Here is an 18,348-nt window from a genome sequence, read left to right on the forward strand (position 1 = left end):
CCTGCTGTTACTCTCCTGTATCCTCTCTCTCACTCCTGCTGTTACTCCCCTGTATCCTCTCTCTCACTCCTGCTGTTACTCCCCTGTATCCTCTCTCTCACTCCTGCTGTTATTCCTCTGTATCATCTCTCTCACTCCTGCTGTTACTCCTCTGTATCATCTCTCTCACTCCTGCTGTTACTCCCCTGTATCCTCTCTCTCACTCCTGCTGTTACTCCCCTGTATCCTCTCTCTCACTCCTGCTGTTACTCTCCTGTATCCTCTCTCTCACTCCTGCTGTTACTCCCCTGTATCCTCTCTCTCACTCTTGCTGTTACTCCCCTGTATCCTCTCTCTTACTCCTGCTGTTACCCTCCTGTATCCTCTCTCTCACTCCTGCTGTTACTCCCCTGTATCCTCTCTCTCACTCCCGCTGTTACTCCCCTGTATCATCTCTCTCACTCCTGCTGTTACTCCCCTGTATCCTCTCTCTCACTCCTGCAGTTACTCCTCTGTATCCTCTCTCACTCCTGCTGTTACTCCCCTATATCCTCTCTCTCACTTCTGCTGTTACTCCCCTGTATCCTCTCTCTCACTCCTGCAGTTACTCCTCTGTATCCTCTCTCACTCCTGCTGTTACTCCCCTGTATCCTCTCTCTCACTTCTGCTGTTACTCCCCTATATCCTCTCTCTCACTCCTGCTGTTACTCCCCTGTATCCTCTCTCTCACTCCTGCTGTTACTTCCGTATATCCTCTCTCACTTCTGCTGTTACTCCTCTGTATCCTCTCTCTCACTCCTGCTGTTACTCCCCTGTATCCTCTCTATCACTCCTGCTGTTACTCCCCTGTATCCTCTCTCTCACTCTTGCTGTTACTCCCCTGTATCCTCTCTCTCACTCCTACTGTTACTCCCCTGTATCCTCTCTCTCCTGCTGTTATTCCTCTGTATCATCTCTCTCACTCCTGCTGTTACTCCTCTGTATCATCTCTCTCACTCCTGCTGTTACTCCCCTGTATCCTCTCTCTCACTCCTGCTGTTACTCCCCTTTATCCTCTCTCTCACTCCTGCTGTTACTCTCCTGTATCCTCTCTCTCACTCCTGCTGTTACTCCCCTGTATCCTCTCTCTCACTCCTGCTGTTACTCTCCTGTATCCTCTCACTCCTGCTGTTACTCCCCTGTATCATCTCTCTCACTCCTGCTGTTACTCCCCTGTATCATCTCTCTCACTCCTGCTGTTACTCCTCTGTATCATCTCTCTCACTCTTGCTGTTACTCCCCTGTATCATCTCTCTCACTCCTGCTGTTACTCTCCAGTATCCTCTCTCTCACTCCTGCTGTTACTCCCCTGTATCCTCTCTCTCAATCCTGCTGTTACTCCCCTGTATCCTCTCTCTTACTCCTGCTGTTACTCCTCTGTATCCTCTCTCTCACTCCTGCTGTTACTCCCCTGTATCCTCTTTTTCACTCCTGCTGTTACTCCCCTGTATCCTCTCTCTCACTCCTGCTGTTACTCTCCTGTATCCTCTCTCTCACTCCTGCTGTTACTCTTCTGTATCCTCTCTCTCACTCCTGCTGTTACTCCCCTGTATCCTCTCTCTCACTCCTGCTGTTACTCCCCTGTATCCTCTCTATCACTCCTGCGGTTACTCCCCTGTATCCTCTCTCTCACTCTTGCTGTTACTCCACTGTATCATCTCTCTCACTCCTGCTGTTACTCCTCTGTATCATCTCTCTCACTCCTGCTGTTACTCTCCAGTATCCTCTCTCTCACTCCTGCTGTTACTCCCCTGTATCCTCTCTCTTAATCCTGCTGTTACTCCCCTGTATCCTCTCTCTTACTCCTGCTGTTACTCCTCTGTATCCTCTCTCTCACTCCTGCTGTTACTCCTCTGTATCCTCTCTCTCACTCCTGCTGTTACTCCCCTGTATCCTCTTTTTCACTCCTGCTGTTACTCCCCTGTATCCTCTCTCTCACTCCTGCTGTTACTCTCCTGTATCCTCTCTCTCACTCCTGCTGTTACTCCCCTGTATCCTCTCTCTCACTCTTGCTGTTACCCTCCTGTATCCTCTCTCTCGCTCCTGCTGTTACTTTCCTGTATCCTCTCTCTCACGCCTGCTGTTACTCCCCTTTATCCTCTCTCTCACTCCTACTGTTACTCCCCTGTATCCTCTCTCTCCTGCTGTTATTCCTCTGTATCATCTCTCTCACTCCTGCTGTTACTCCTCTGTATCATCTCTCTCACTCCTGCTGTTACTCCCCTGTATCCTCTCTCTCACTCCTGCTGTTACTCCCCTGTATCCTCTCTCACTCCTGCTGTTACCCTCCTGTATCCTCTCTCTCACTCCTGCTGTTACTCTCCTGTATCCTCTCTCTCACGCCTGCTGTTACTCCCCTTTATCCTCTCTCTCACTCCTACTGTTACTCCCCTGTATCCTCTCTCTCCTGCTGTTATTCCTCTGTATCATCTCTCTCACTCCTGCTGTTACTCCTTTGTATCATCTCTCTCACTCCTGCTGTTACTCCCCTGTATCCTCTCTCTCACTCCTGCTGTTACTCCCCTGTATCCTCTCTCTCACTCCTGCTGTTACTCTCCTGTATCCTCTCTCTCACTCCTGCTGTTACTCCCCTGTATCCTCTCTCTCACTCCTGCTGTTACTCTCCTGTATCCTCTCACTCCTGCTGTTACTCCCCTGTATCATCTCTCTCACTCCTGCTGTTACTCCCCTGTATCATCTCTCTCACTCCTGCTGTTACTCCTCTGTATCATCTCTCTCACTCTTGCTGTTACTCCCCTGTATCATCTCTCTTACTCCTGCTGTTACTCTCCTGTATCCTCTCTCTCACTCCTGCTGTTACTCCCCTGTATCCTCTCTCTCACTCCTGCTGTTACTCTCCTGTATCCTCTCTCTCACTCCTGCTGTTACTCCCCTGTATCCTCTCTCTCACTCCTGCTGTTACTCCCCTGTATCCTCTCTCTCACTCCTGCTGTTACCCTCCTGTATCCTCTCTCTTACTCCTGCTGTTACCCTCCTGTATCATTCTCTCACTCCTGCTGTTACTCTCCTGTATCATTCTCTCACTCCTGCTGTTACTCCCCTGTATCCTCTCTCTCACTCCTGCTGTTACTCTCCTGTATCATTCTCTCACTTCTGCTGTTACTCCCCTGTATCCTCTCTCTCACTCCTGCTGTTACTCTCCTGTATCATTCTCTCACTTCTGCTGTTACTCCCCTGTATCCTCTCTCTCACTCCTGCTGTTACTCTCCTGTATCCTCTCAATCCTGCTGTTACTCTCCTGTATCCTATCTCACTCATGCTGTTAATCTCCTATATCCTATCTCACTCCTGTTGTTACTCTCCTGTATCCTCTCTCTCACTCCTGCTGTTACTCCCCTTTATCCTCTCTCTCACTCCCGCTGTTACTCCCCTGTATCCTCTCTCTCACTCCCGCTGTTACTCCTCTGTATCCTCTCTCTCACTCCCGCTGTTACTCCTCTGTATCCTCTCTCTCACTCCTGCTGTTACTCTCCTGTATCCTCTCTCTCACTCCTGCTTTTACTCCCCTTTATCCTCTCTCACTCCTGCTGTTACTCCTCTGTATCCTCTCTCTCACTCCTGCTGTTACTCCCCTGTATCCTCTCTCTTACTCCTGCTGTTACTCCCCTGTATCCTCTTTTTCACTCCTGCTGTTACTCCCATGTATCCTCTCTCTCACTCCTGCTGTTACCCTCCTGTATCCTCTCTCTCACTACTGCTGTTACTCCCCTGTATCCTCTCTCTCACTACTGCAGTTACTCCCCTGTATCCTCTCTCTCACTCCTGCAGTTACTCCCCTGTATCCTCTCTCTCACTCCTGCTGTTATTCCTCTGTATCATCTCTCTCACTCCTGCTGTTACTCCTCTGTATCATCTCTCTCACTCCTGCTGTTACTCCTCTGTATCCTCTCTCACTTCTGCTGTTACTCCCCTGTATCCTCTCTCTCACTCCTGCTGTTACTCCCCTGTATCCTCTCTCTCACTCCTGCTGTTACTCCCCTGTATCCTCTCTCTTACTCCTGCTGTTACTCCCCTGTATCCTCTCTTTCACTCCTGCTGTTACTCCCCTGTATCCTCTCTCTCACTCCTGCAGTTACTCCCCTGTTTCCTCTCTCTCACTCCTGCAGTTACTCCCCTGTATCCTCTCTCTCACTCCTGCAGTTACTCCCCTGTATCCTCTCTCTCACTCCTGCTGTTATTCCTCTGTATCATCTCTCTCACTCCTGCTGTTACTCCTCTGTATCATCTCTCTCACTCCTGCTGTTACTCCCCTGTATCCTCTCTCTCACTCCTGCTGTTACTCCCCTGTATCCTCTCTCTCACTCCTGCTGTTACTCTCCTGTATCCTCTCTCTCACTCCTGCTGTTACTCCCCTGTATCCTCTCTCTCACTCCTGCTGTTACTCCCCTGTATCCTCTCTCTCACTCTTGCTGTTACTCCCCTGTATCCTCTCTCTCACTCCTGCTGTTACTCTCCTGTATCCTCTCTCTCACTCCTGCTGTTACTCTCCTGTATCCTCTCTCTCACTCCTGCTGTTACTCCCCTGTATCCTCTCTCTCACTCCTGCTGTTACTCCCCTGTATCCTCTCTCTCACTCCTGCTGTTACCCTCCTGTATCCTCTCTCTTACTCCTGCTGTTACCCTCCTGTATCATTCTCTCACTCCTGCTGTTACTCCCCTGTATCATCTCTCTCACTCCTGCTGTTACTCCCCTGTATCCTCTCTCTCACTCCTGCTGTTACTCCCCTGTATCATCTCTCTCACTCCTGCTGTTACTCCCCTGTATCCTCTCTCTCACTCCTGCAGTTACTCCCCTGTATCCTCTCTCTCACTCCTGCAGTTACTCCTCTGTATCCTCTCTCACTCCTGCTGTTACTCCCCTATATCCTCTCTCTCACTTCTGCTGTTACTCCCCTGTATCCTCTCTCTCACTCCTGCAGTTACTCCTCTGTATCCTCTCTCACTCCTGCTGTTACTCCCCTATATCCTCTCTCTCACTCCTGCTGTTACTCCCCTGTATCCTCTCTCTCACTCCTGCTGTTACTCCCCTGTATCCTCTCTCTCACTTCTGCTGTTACTCTCCTGTATCCTCTCTCTTACTCCTGCTGTTACTCCCCTGTATCATCTCTCTCACTCCTGCTGTTACTCCCTTGTATCATCTCTCTCACTCCTGCTGTTACTCCCCTGTATCCTCTCTCTCACTCCCGCTGTTACTCCCCTGTATCCTCTCTCTCACTCCCGCTGTTACTCCTCTGTATCCTCTCTCTCACTCCTGCTGTTACTCTCCTGTATCCTCTCTCTCACTCCTGCTTTTACTCCCCTTTATCCTCTCTCACTCCTGCTGTTACTCCTCTGTATCCTCTCTCTCTCACTCCTGCTGTTACTCCCCTGTATCCTCTCTATCTCTCCTGCTGTTACTCCCCTGTATCCTCTCTCTCACTCCTGCTGTTACTCCCCTGTATCCTCTCTCTCACTCCTCCTGTTACTCTCCTGTATCCTCTCTCTCACTCCTGCTTTTACTCCCCTTTATCCTCTCTCACTCCTGCTGTTACTCCTCTGTATCCTCTCTCTCACTCCTGCTGTTACTCCCCTGTATCCTCTCTATCACTCCTGCTGTTACTCCCCTGTATCCTCTCTCTCACTCCTGCTGTTACTCCCCTGTATCCTCTCTCTCACTCCTGCTGTTACTCCCCTGTATCCTCTCTCTCACTCCTGCTGTTACTCTCCTGTATCCTCTCTCTTACTCCTGCTGTTACTCCCCTGTATCCTCTCTCTCACTCCTGCTGTTACTCTCCTGTATCCTCTCTCTCACTCCTGCAGTTACTCCCCTGTTTCCTCTCTCACTCCTGCAGTTACTCCCCTGTATCCTCTCTCTCACTCCTGCAGTTACTCCCCTGTATCATCTCTCTCACTCCTGCTGTTACTCCTCTGTATCCTCTCTCTCACTCCTGCTGTTACTCCCCTGTATCCTCTCTCTCACTCCTGCTGTTACTCCCCTGTATCCTCTCTCTCACTCCTGCTGTTACTCCCCTGTATCCTCTCTCTCACTACTGCTGTTACTCCACCTGTATCCTCTCTCTCACTCCTGCAGTTACTCCTCTGTATCCTCTCTCACTCCTGCTGTTACTCCCCTATATCCTCTCTCTCACTTCTGCTGTTACTCCCCTGTATCCTCTCTCTCACTCCTGCAGTTACTCCTCTGTATCCTATCTCACTCCTGCTGTTACTCCACTATATCCTCTCTCTCACTCCTGCTGTTACTCCCCTGTATCCTATCTCTCACTCCTGCTGTTACTCCCCTGTATCCTCTCTCTCACTTCTGCTGTTACTCTCCTGTATCCTCTCTCTTACTCCTGCTGTTACTCCCCTGTATCATCTCTCTCACTCCTGCTGTTACTCCCTTGTATCATCTCTCTCACTCCTGCTGTTACTCCCCTGTATCCTCTCTCTCACTCCCGCTGTTACTCCCCTGTATCCTCTCTCTCACTCCCGCTGTTACTCCTCTGTATCCTCTCTCTCACTCCTCCTGTTACTCTCCTGTATCCTCTCTCTCACTCCTGCTTTTACTCCCCTTTATCCTCTCTCACTCCTGCTGTTACTCCTCTGTATCCTCTCTCTCACTCCTGCTGTTACTCCCCTGTATCCTCTCTATCACTCCTGCTGTTACTCCCCTGTATCCTCTCTCTCACTCCTGCTGTTACTCCCCTGTATCCTCTCTCTCACTCCTGCTGTTACTCCCCTGTATCCTCTCTCTCACTCCTGCTGTTACTCCTCTGTATCCTCTCTCTCACTCCTGCTGTTACTCCCCTGTATCCTCTCTATCACTCCTGCTGTTACTCCCCTGTATCCTCTCTCTCACTCCTGCTGTTACTCCCCTTTATCCTCTCTCTCACTCCTGCTGTTACTCCCCTGTATCCTCTCTCTCACTCCTGCTGTTACTCCTCTGTATCCTCTCTCTCACTCCTGCTGTTACTCCCCTGTATCCTCTCTCTCACTCCTGCTGTTACTCTCCTGTATCCTCTCTCACTCCTGCTGTTACCCTCCTGTATCCTCTCTCTCACTCCTGCTGTTACTCTCCTGTATCATTCTCTCACTTCTGCTGTTACTCCCCTGTATCCTCTCTCTCACTCCTGCTGTTACTCTCCTGTATCATTCTCTCACTTCTGCTGTTACTCCCCTGTATCCTCTCTCTCACTCCTGCTGTTACCCTCCTGTATCCTCTCTCTCACGCCTGCTGTTACTCCCCTTTATCCTCTCTCTCACTCCTACTGTTACTCCCCTGTATCCTCTCTCTCACTCCTGCTGTTACTCCTCTGTATCATCTCTCTCACTCCTGCTGTTACTCCCCTGTATCCTCTCTCTCACTCCTGCTGTTACTCCCCTGTATCCTCTCTCTCACTCCTGCTGTTATTCCTCTGTATCATCTCTCTCACTCCTGCTGTTACTCCTCTGTATCATCTCTCTCACTGCTGCTGTTACTCCCCTGTATCATCTCTCTCACTCCTGCTGTTACTCCCCTGTATCCTCTCTCTCTCTCACTCCTGCTGTTACTCCCCTGTATCCTCTCTCTCACTCCTGCTGTTACTCCCCTGTATCCTCTCTCTCACTCCTGCTGTTACTCTCCTGTATCCTCTCTCTCACTCCTGCTGTTACTCCCCTGTATCCTCTCTCTCACTCCTGCTGTTACTCCCCTGTATCCTCTCTCTCACTCCTGCTGTTACTCCCCTGTATCCTCTCTCTCACTCCTGCTGTTACTCTCCTGTATCCTCTCTCTCACTCCTGCTGTTACTCCCCTGTATCCTCTCTCTCACTCCTGCTGTTACTCCCCTGTATCCTCTCTCTCACTCCTGCTGTTACTCCCCTGTATCCTCTCTCTCACTCCTGCTGTTACCCTCCTGTATCCTCTCTTACTCCTCCTGTTACCCTCCTGTATTATTCTCTCACTCCTGCTGTTACTCCCCTGTATCCTCTCTCTCACTCCTGCTGTTACTCTCCTGTATCATTCTCTCACTTCTGCTGTTACTCCCCTGTATCCTCTCTCTCACTCCTGCTGTTACTCTCCTGTATCCTCTCACTCCTGCTGTTACTCCCCTGTATCCTCTCTCTCACTCCTGCTGTTACTCTCCTGTATCCTCTCACTCCTGCTGTTACTCTCCTGTATCCTCTCTCTCACTTCTGCTGTTACTCCCCTGTATCCTCTCTCTCACTCCTGCTGTTACTCTCCTGTATCCTATCTCACTCCTGTTGTTACTCTCCTGTATCCTCTCTCTCACTCCTGCTGTTACTCCCCTTTATCCTCTCTCTCACTCCCGCTGTTACTCCCCTGTATCCTCTCTCTCACTCCCGCTGTTACTCCTCTGTATCCTCTCTCTCACTCACGCTGTTACTCCTCTGTATCCTCTCTCTCACTCCTGCTTTTACTCCCCTTTATCCTCTCTCACTCCTGCTGTTACTCCCCTGTATCCTCTCTCTCACTCCTGCTGTTACTCCCCTGTATCCTCTCTCTTACTCCTGCTGTTACTCCCATGTATCCTCTCTCTCACTCCTGCTGTTACCCTCCTGTATCCTCTCTCTCACTACTGCTGTTAATCCCTGTATCCTCTCTCTCACTACTGCTGTTACTCCCCTGTATCCTCTCTCTCACTCCTGCTGTTACTCCCCTGTATCCTCTCTCTTACTCCTGCTGTTACACCCCTGTATCCTCTCTCTCACTCCTGCTGTTACCCTCCTGTATCCTATCTCACTCCTGCTGTTACTCCCCTGTATCATCTCTCTCACTCCTGCTGTTACTCCCCTGTATCCTCTCTCTCACTCCTTCTGTTACTCCCCTGTATCATCTCTCTCACTCCTGCTGTTACTCCCCTGTATCATCTCTCTCACTCCTGCTGTTACTCCCCTGTATCCTCTCTCTCACTCCTGCTGTTACTCCTCTGTATCATCTCTCTCACTCCTGCTGTTACTCCTCTGTATCCTCTCTCACTCCTGCTGTTACTCCTCTGTATCATCTCTCTCACTCCTGCTGTTACTCCCCTGTATCATCTCTCTCACTCCTGCTGTTACTCCTCTGTATCATCTCTCTCACTCCTGCTGTTACTCCTCTATATCATCTCTCTCACTCCTGCTGTTACTCCCCTGTATCCTCTCTCACTCCTGCTGTTACTCCCCTGTATCATCTCTCTCACTCCTGCTGTTACTCCTCTATATCATCTCTCTCACTCCTGCTGTTACTCCCCTGTATCCTCTCTCTCACTCCTGTTGTTACTCCCCTGTATCCTCTCTCTTACTCCTGCTGTTACTCCCCTGTATCCTCTCTCTCACTCCTGCTGTTACTCCCCTGTATCCTCTTTTTCACTCCTGCTGTTACTCCCCTGTATCCTCTCTCTCGCTCCTGCTGTTACCCTCCTGTATCCTCTCTCTCGCTCCTGCAGTTACTCCCCTGTATCCTCTCTCTCACTCCTGCAGTTACTCCCCTGTATCCTCTCTCTCACTCCTGCTGTTACTCCCCTGTATCCTCGCTCTCACTCCTGCTGTTACTCCCCTGTATCGTCTCTCTCACTCCTGCTGTTACTCCCCTGTATCCTCTCTCTCACTCCTGCAGTTACTCCCCTGTATCCTCTCTCTCACTCCTGCTGTTACTCCTCTGTATCCTCTCTCTCACTCCTGCTGTTACTCCTCTGTATCCTCTCTCACTCCTGCTGTTACTCCCCTATATCCTCTCTCTCACTTCTGCTGTTACTCCCCTGTATCCTCTCTCTCACTCCTGCAGTTACTCCTCTGTATCCTCTCTCACTCCTGCTGTTACTCCCCTATATCCTCTCTCTCACTTCTGCTGTTACTCCCCTGTATCCTCTCTCTCTCTCCTGCTGTTACTCCCCTGTATCCTCTCTCTCACTCCTGCTGTTACTCCCCTATATCCTCTCTCTCACTTCTGCTGTTACTCTCCTGTATCCTCTCTCTTACTCCTGCTGTTACTCTCCTGTATCATCCCTTACTCCTGCTGTTACTCCCCTGTATCCTCTCTCACTCCTACTGTTACTCCCCTGTATCCTCTCTCTCACTCCTGCTGTTACTCCTCTGTATCATCTCTCACTCCTGCTGTTACTCCCCTGTATCCTCTCTCTCACTCCTGCTGTTACTCCCCTTTATCCTCTCTCACTCCTACTGTTACTCCCCTGTATCCTCTCTCTCACTCCTGCTGTTACTCCTCTGTATCATCTCTCTCACTCCTGCTGTTACTCCCCTGTATCCTCTCTCTCACTCCTCCTGTTACTCCCCTGTATCCTCTCTCTCACTCCTCCTGTTACTCCCCTGTATCCTCTCTCTCACTCCTCCTGTTACTCCCCTGTATCCTCTCTCTTACTCCTGCTGTTACTTTCTTGTATCCTCTATCTCACTCCTGCTGTTACTCTCTTATATCCGCTCTGTGCTTTGGCAATGCTCCTCTCTCTCAGTTCTCTTCTGGTCACTGGTAACTCTTCCCTTTTATGACTTTTAGCCAGATAATTTGCTGGCCAGTGTTCTGGTGCACCCTGTCCTAACCGCCAGCGGGTTACCGACGCGGGACCGGCGTTTTGCACAACCCACTACTACAGCATCTGCCGCAGCCAGTGTCTTAGCGTCTCTCTGCGGGTCGCAGATCTCCAACCGCCTACAGGGGGCACAGTCCAGCACCTCAATGTACAACAGTGATAGGACGGGACTGCAGCAGAGGTCAGTGACTTTCCCAGTATACTATCCCCCACGTCCTAGTATGTGCCTCTTACTGATCAGTAACAGGACCCTGTATGTGTATAATATGCTCTGTCTCTATATCACACCATGTCCTCCAGTGTCCTATCCCCCCGTCCTAGTATGTGCCTCTTACTGATCAGTAACAGGACCCTGTATGTGTATAATATGCGCTGTCTCTCTATATCACACCATGTCCTCCAGTGTTCTATCCCCCCGTCCTAGTATGTGCCTCTTACTGATCAGTAACAGGACCCTGTATGTGTATAATATGTGCTGTCTCTCTATATCACACCATGTCCTCCAGTGTCCTATCCCCCCGTCCTAGTATATGCCTCTTACTGATCAGTAACAGGACCCTGTATGTGTATAATATGCGCTGTCTCTCTATATCACACCATGTCCCCCAGTGTCCTATCCCCCGGTCCTAGTATGTGCCTCTTACTGATCAGTAACAGGGTCCCTGTATGTGTATAATATGCGCTGTCTCTCTATATCACACCATGTCCTCCAGTGTCCTATCCCCCCGTCCTAGTATGTGCCTCTTACTGATCAGTAACAGGGACCCTGTATGTGTATAATATGCGCTGTCTCTCTATATCACACCATGTCCTCCAGTGTCCTATCCCCCCGTCCTAGTATGTGCCTCTTACTGATCAGTAACAGGGACCCTGTATGTGTATAATATGCGCTGTCTCTCTATATCACACCATGTCCCCCAGTGTCCTATCCCCCCGTCCTAGTATATGCCTCTTACTGATCAGTAACAGGACCCTGTATGTGTATAATATGCGCTGTCTCTATATCACACCATGTCCTCCAGTGTCCTATCCCCCCGTCCTAGTACATGCCTTTTACTGATCAGTAACAGGACCCTGTATGTGTATAATATGTGCTGTCTCTCTATATCACACCATGTCCTCCAGTGTCCTATCCCCCCGTCCTAGTATGTGCCTCTTACTGATCAGTAACAGGACCCTGTATGTGTATAATATGCGCTGTCTCTCTATATCACACCATGTCCTCCAGTGTCCTATCCCCCCGTCCTAGTATGTGCCTCTTACTGATCAGTAACAGGGCCCTGTATGTGTATAATATGTGCTGTCTCTCTATATCACACCATGTCCTCTAGTGTCCTATCCCCCCGTCCTAGTATGTTCCTCTTACTGATCAGTAACAGGGCCCTGTATGTGTATAATATGTGCTGTCTCTCTATATCACACCATGTCCTCCAGTGTCCTATCCCCCGTCCTAGTATGTGCCTCTTACTGATCAGTAACAGGACCCTGTATGTGTATAATATGCGCTGTCTCTCTATATAACACCATGTCCTCCAGTGTCCTATCCCCCCGTCCTAGTATATGCCTCTTACTGATCAGTAACAGGGCCCTGTATGTGTATAATATGCGCTGTCTCTCTATATCACACCACGTCCTCCAGTGTCCTATCCCCCCGTCCTAGTATATGCCTCTTACTGATCAGTAACAGGGACCCTGTATGTGTATAATATGCGCTGTCTATCTATATCACACCACGTCCTCCAGTGTCCTATCCCCCCGTCCTAGTATGTGCCTCTTACTGATCAATTTCAGGACCCTGTATGTGTATAATATGCGCTGTCTCTCTATATCACACCATGTCCTCCAGTGTCCTATCCCCCCATCCTAGTATGTGCCTCTTACTGATCAGTAACAGGACCCTGTATGTGTATAATATGCGCTGTCTCTCTATATCACACCATGTCCTCCAGTGTCCTATCCCCCCATCCTAGTATGTGCCTCTTACTGATCAGTAACAGGACCCTGTATGTGTATAATATGTGCTGTCTCTATATCACACCATGTCCTCCAGTGTCCTATCCCCCCGTCCTAGTATGTGCCTCTTACTGATCAGTAACAGGACCCTGTATGTGTATAATATGTGCTGTCTCTCTATATCACACCATGTCCTCCAGTATCCTATCCCCCCGTCCGAGTATATGCCTCTTACTGATCAGTAACAGGACCCTGTATGTGTATAATATGCGCTGTCTCTCTATATCACACCATGTCCTCCAGTGTCCTATCCCCCTGTCCTAGTATGTGCCTCTTACTGATCAGTAACAGGACCCTGTATGTGTATAATATGCGCTGTCTCTCTATATCACACCATGTCCTCCAGTGTCCTATCCCCCCGTCCTAGTATGTGCCTCTTACTGATCAATTACAGGACCCTGTATGTGTATAATATGCGCTGTCTCTCTATATCACACCATGTCCTCCAGTGTCCTATCCCCCCGTCCTAGTATGTGCCTCTTACTGATCAGTAACAGGACCCTGTATGTGTATAATATGTGCTGTCTCTATATCACACCATGTCCTCCAGTGTCCTATCCCCCCGTCCTAGTATGTGCCTCTTACTGATCAGTAACAGGGACCCTGTATGTGTATAATATGCGCTGTCTCTATATCACACCATGTCCTCCAGTGTCCTATCCCCCCGTCCTAGTATGTGCCTCTATCTGATCAGTAACAGGACCCTGTATGTGTATAATATGTGCTGTCTCTCTATATCACACCATGTTCTCCAGTGTCCTATCCCCCCGTCCTAGTATGTGCCTCTTACTGATCAGTAACAGGACCCTGTATGTGTATAATATGCGCTGTCTCTATATCACACCATGTCCTTCAGTGTCCTATCCCCCCGTCCTAGTATGTGCCTCTTACTGATCAGTAACAGGACCCTGTATGTGTATAATATGCGCTGTCTCTCTATATCACACCATGTCCTCCAGTGTCCTATCCCCCCGTCCTAGTATGTGCCTCTTACTGATCAGTAACAGGACCCTGTATGTGTATAATATGTGCTGTCTCTCTATATCACACCATGTCCTCCAGTATCCTATCCCCCCGTCCGAGTATATGCCTCTTACTGATCAGTAACAGGATCCTGTATGTGTATAATATGCGCTGTCTCTCTATATCACACCATGTCCTCCAGTGTCCTATCCCCCCGTCCTAGTATGTGCCTCTTACTGATCAGTAACAGGACCCTGTATGTGTATAATATGTGCTGTCTCTCTATATCACACCATGTCCTCCAGTGTCCTATCCCCCCGTCCTAGTATGTGCCTCTTACTGATCAATTACAGGACCCTGTATGTGTATAATATGCGCTGTCTCTCTATATCACACCATGTCCTCCAGTGTCCTATCCCCCCGTCCTAGTATGTGCCTCTTACTGATCAGTAACAGGACCCTGTATGTGTATAATATGTGCTGTCTCTCTATATCACACCATGTCCTCCAGTGTCCTATCCCCCGTCCTAGTATGTGCCTCTTACTGATCAGTAACAGGACCCTGTATGTGTATAATATGCGCTGTCTCTCTATATAACACCATGTCCTCCAGTGTCCTATCCCCCCGTCCGAGTATATGCCTCTTACTGATCAGTAACAGGACCCTGTATGTGTATAATATGCGCTGTCTCTCTATATCACACCATGTCCTCCAGTGTCCTATCCCCCCGTCCTAGTATGTGCCTCTATCTGATCAGTAACAGGACCCTGTATGTGTATAATATGTGCTGTCTCTCTATATCACACCATGTCCTCCAGTGTCCTATCCCCCCGTCCTAGTATGTGCCTCTATCTGATCAGTAACAGGACCCTGTATGTGTATAATATGCGCTGTCTCTCTATATCACACCATGTCCTCCAGTGTCCTATTCCCCCGTCCTAGTATATGCCTCTTACTGATCAGTAACAGGGCCCTGTATGTGTATAATATGCGCTGTCTCTCTATATCACACCATGTACCCCAGTATCCTATCCCCCCGTCCTAGTATGTGCCTCTTACTGATCAGTAACAGGACCCTGTATGTGTATAATATGTGCTGTCTCTCTATATCACACCATGTCCTCCAGTGTCCTATCCCCCCGTCCTAGTATGTGCCTCTTACTGATCACTAACCGGACCCTGTATGTGTATAATATGCGCTGTCTCTCTATATCACACCATGTCCTCCAGTGTCCTATCCCCCCGTCCTAGTATGTGCCTCTTACTGATCAGTAACAGGGTCCTGTATGTGTATAATATGCGCTGTCTCTCTATATCACACTATGTCCTCCAGTGTCCTATCCCCCCGTCCTAGTATGTGCCTCTTACTGATCAGTAACAGGACCCTGTATGTGTATAATATGCGCTGTCTCTCTATATCACACCATGTCCTCCAGTGTCCTATCCCCCCGTCCTAGTATGTGCCTCTTACTGATCAGTAACAGGACCCTGTATGTGTATAATATGTGCTGTATCTCTATATCACACTATGTCCTCCAGTGTCCTATTCCCCCGTCCTAGTATGTGCCTCTTACTGATCAGTAACAGGGCCCTGTATGTGTATAATATGCGCTGTCTCTCTATATAACACCATGTCCTCCAGTGTCCTATCCCCCCGTCCTAGTATGTGCCTCTATCTGATCAGTAACAGGACCCTGTATGTGTATAATATGCGCTGTCTCTCTATATCACACCATGTCCTCCAGTGTCCTATCCCCCCGTCCTAGTATGTGCCTCTATCTGATCAGTAACAGGGCCCTGTATGTGTATAATATGCGCTGTCTCTCTATATCACACCATGTCCTCCAGTGTCCTATCCCCCCCGTCCTAGTACATGCCTCTTACTGATCAGTAACAGGACCCTGTATGTGTATAATATGTGCTGTCTCTCTATATCACACCGTGTCCTCCAGTGTCCTATCCCCCCGTCCTAGTATGTGCCTCTTACTGATCAGTAACAGGGTCCTGTATGTGTATAATATGCGCAGTCTCTCTATATCACACCATGTCCTCCAGTGTCCTATCCCCCGTCCTAGTATATGCCTCTTACTGATCAGTAACAGGATCCTGTATGTGTATAATATGCGCTGTCTCTCTATATCACACCACGTCCTCCAGTGTCCTATCCCCCCGTCCTAGTATGTGCCTCTTACTGATCAGTAACAGGACCCTGTATGTGTATAATATGTGCTGTCTCTCTATATCACACCATGTCCTCCAGTGTCCTATCCCCCCGTCCTAGTATATGCCTCTTACTGATCAGTAACATGGTCCTGTATGTGTATAATATGCGCTGTCTCTATATCACACCATGTCCTCCAGTGTCCTATCCCCCCGTCCTAGTATGTGCCTCTTACTGATCAGTAACAGGGTCCTGTATGTGTATAATATGCGCTGTCTCTCTATATCACACCATGTCCTCCAGTGTCCTATCCCCCCGTCCACTAGTATGTGCCTCTTACTGATCAGTAACAGGGTCCTGTATGTGTATAATATGCGTTGTTTCTATATCACACCATGTCCTCCAGTGTCCTATCCCCCCGTCCTAGTATGTGCCTCTTACTGATCAGTAACAGGGTCCTGTATGTGTATAATATGCGCTGTCTCTCTATATCACACCATGTCCTCCAGTGTCCTATCCCCCCGTCCACTAGTATATGCCTCTTACTGATCAGTAACAGGACCCTGTATGTGTATAATATGCGTTGTTTCTATATCACACCATGTCCTCCAGTGTCCTATCCCCCCGTCCTAGTATGTGCCTCTTACTGATCAGTAACAGGACCCTGTATGTGTATAATATGCGCTGTCTCTCTATATCACACCATGTCCTCCAGTGTCCTATCCCCCCGTCCTAGTATGTGCCTCTTACTGATCAGTAACAGGACCCTGTATGTGTATAATATGTGCTGTATCTCTATATCACACTATGTCCTCCAGTGTCCTATCCCCCCGTCCTAGTATGTGCCTCTTACTGATCAGTAACAGGGACCCTGTATGTGTATAATATGCGCTGTCTCTCTATATCACACCATGTCCTCCAGTGTCCTATCCCCCTGTCCTAGTACATGCATCTTACTGATCAGTAACAGGACCCTGTATGTGTATAATATGCGCTGTCTCTCTATATCACACCATGTCCTCCAGTGTCCTATCCCCCGTCCTAATATGTGCCTCTTACTGATCAGTAACAGGGCCCTGTATGTGTATAATATGTGCTGTCTCTCTATATCACACCATGTCCTCCAGTGTCCTATCCCCCTGTCCTAGTACATGCCTCTTACTGATCAGTAACAGGACCCTGTATGTGTATAATATGTGCTGTCTCTCTATATCACACCATGTCCTCCAGTGTCCTATCCCCCTGTCCTAGTACATGCCTCTTACTGATCAGTAACAGGACCCTGTATGTATATAATATGCGCTGTCTCTCTATATCACACCATGTCCTCCAGTGTCCTATCCCCCCGTCCTAGTATGTGCCTCTTACTGATCAGTAACAGGACCCTGTATGTGTATAATATGTGCTGTCTCTCTATATCACACCATGTTCTCTAGTGTCCTATCCCCCCGTCGTAGTATGTGCCTCTTACTGATCAGTAACAGGGCCCTGTATGTATATAATATGCGCTGTCTCTCTATATCACACCATGTCCTCTAGTATCCTATCCCCTCGTCCTAGTATATGCCTCTTACTGATCAGTAACAGGATCCTGTATGTGTATAATATGCGCTGTCTCTCTATATCACACCATGTCCTCCAGTGTCCTATCCCCCGTCCTAGTATGTGCCTCTTACTGATCAGTAACAGGACCCTGTATGTGTATAATATGCGCTGTCTCTATATCACACCATGTCCTCCAGTGTCCTATCCCCCGTCCTAGTATGTGCCTCTTACTGATCAGTAACAGGGACCCTGTATGTGTATAATATGCGCTGTCTCTATATCACACCATGTCCCCCAGTGTCCTATCCCCCCGTCCTAGTACATGCCTCTATCTAATCAGTAACAGGGACCCTGTATGTGTATAATATGCGCTGTCTCTCTATATCACACCATGTCCTCTAGTGTCCTATCCCCCCGTCCTAGTATGTGCCTCTTACTGATCAGTAACAGGGACCCTGTATGTGTATAATATGCGCTGTCTCTCTATATCACACCATGTCCTCCAGTGTCCTATCCCCCCGTCCTAGTATGTGCCTCTATCTGATCAGTAACAGGGACCCTGTATGTGTATAATATGCGCTGTCTCTCTATATCACACCATGTCCTCCAGTGTCCTATCCCCCCGTCCTAGTATGTGCCTCTTACTGATCAGTAACAGGACCCTGTATGTGTATAATATGCGCTGTCTCTATATCACACCATGTCCTCCAGTGTCCTATCCCCCCATCCTAGTATGTGCCTCTTACTGATCAATTACAGGACCCTGTATGTGTATAATATGCGCTGTCTCTCTATATCACACCATGTCCCCCAGTGTCCTATCCCCCCCGTCCTAGTATGTGCCTCTTACTGATCAATTACAGGACCCTGTATGTGTATAATATGCGCTGTCTCTCTATATCACACCATGTCCTCCAGTGTCCTATCCCCCCGTCCTAGTATGTGCCTCTTACTGATCAGTAACAGGACCCTGTATGTGTATAATATGTGCTGTCTCTCTATATCACACCATGTTCTCTAGTGTCCTATCCCCCCGTCCTAGTATGTGCCTCTTACTGATCAGTAACAGGGCCCTGTATGTATATAATATGCGCTGTCTCTCTATATCACACCATGTC

At 48.9% G+C, this 18,348-nt stretch overlaps 1 pseudogene; it reads left to right on the top strand.

The window, feature by feature from the left end:
- The window catches only part of LOC134928676 (autophagy-related protein 9A-like), a 179,556-nt pseudogene that overhangs the window by 85,998 nt on the left and 75,210 nt on the right, over positions 1–18,348 (top strand).

This window comes from Pseudophryne corroboree, chromosome 5 (genome assembly GCF_028390025.1).
Source record: "Pseudophryne corroboree isolate aPseCor3 chromosome 5, aPseCor3.hap2, whole genome shotgun sequence".
NCBI lineage: Eukaryota > Metazoa > Chordata > Amphibia > Anura > Myobatrachidae > Pseudophryne > Pseudophryne corroboree.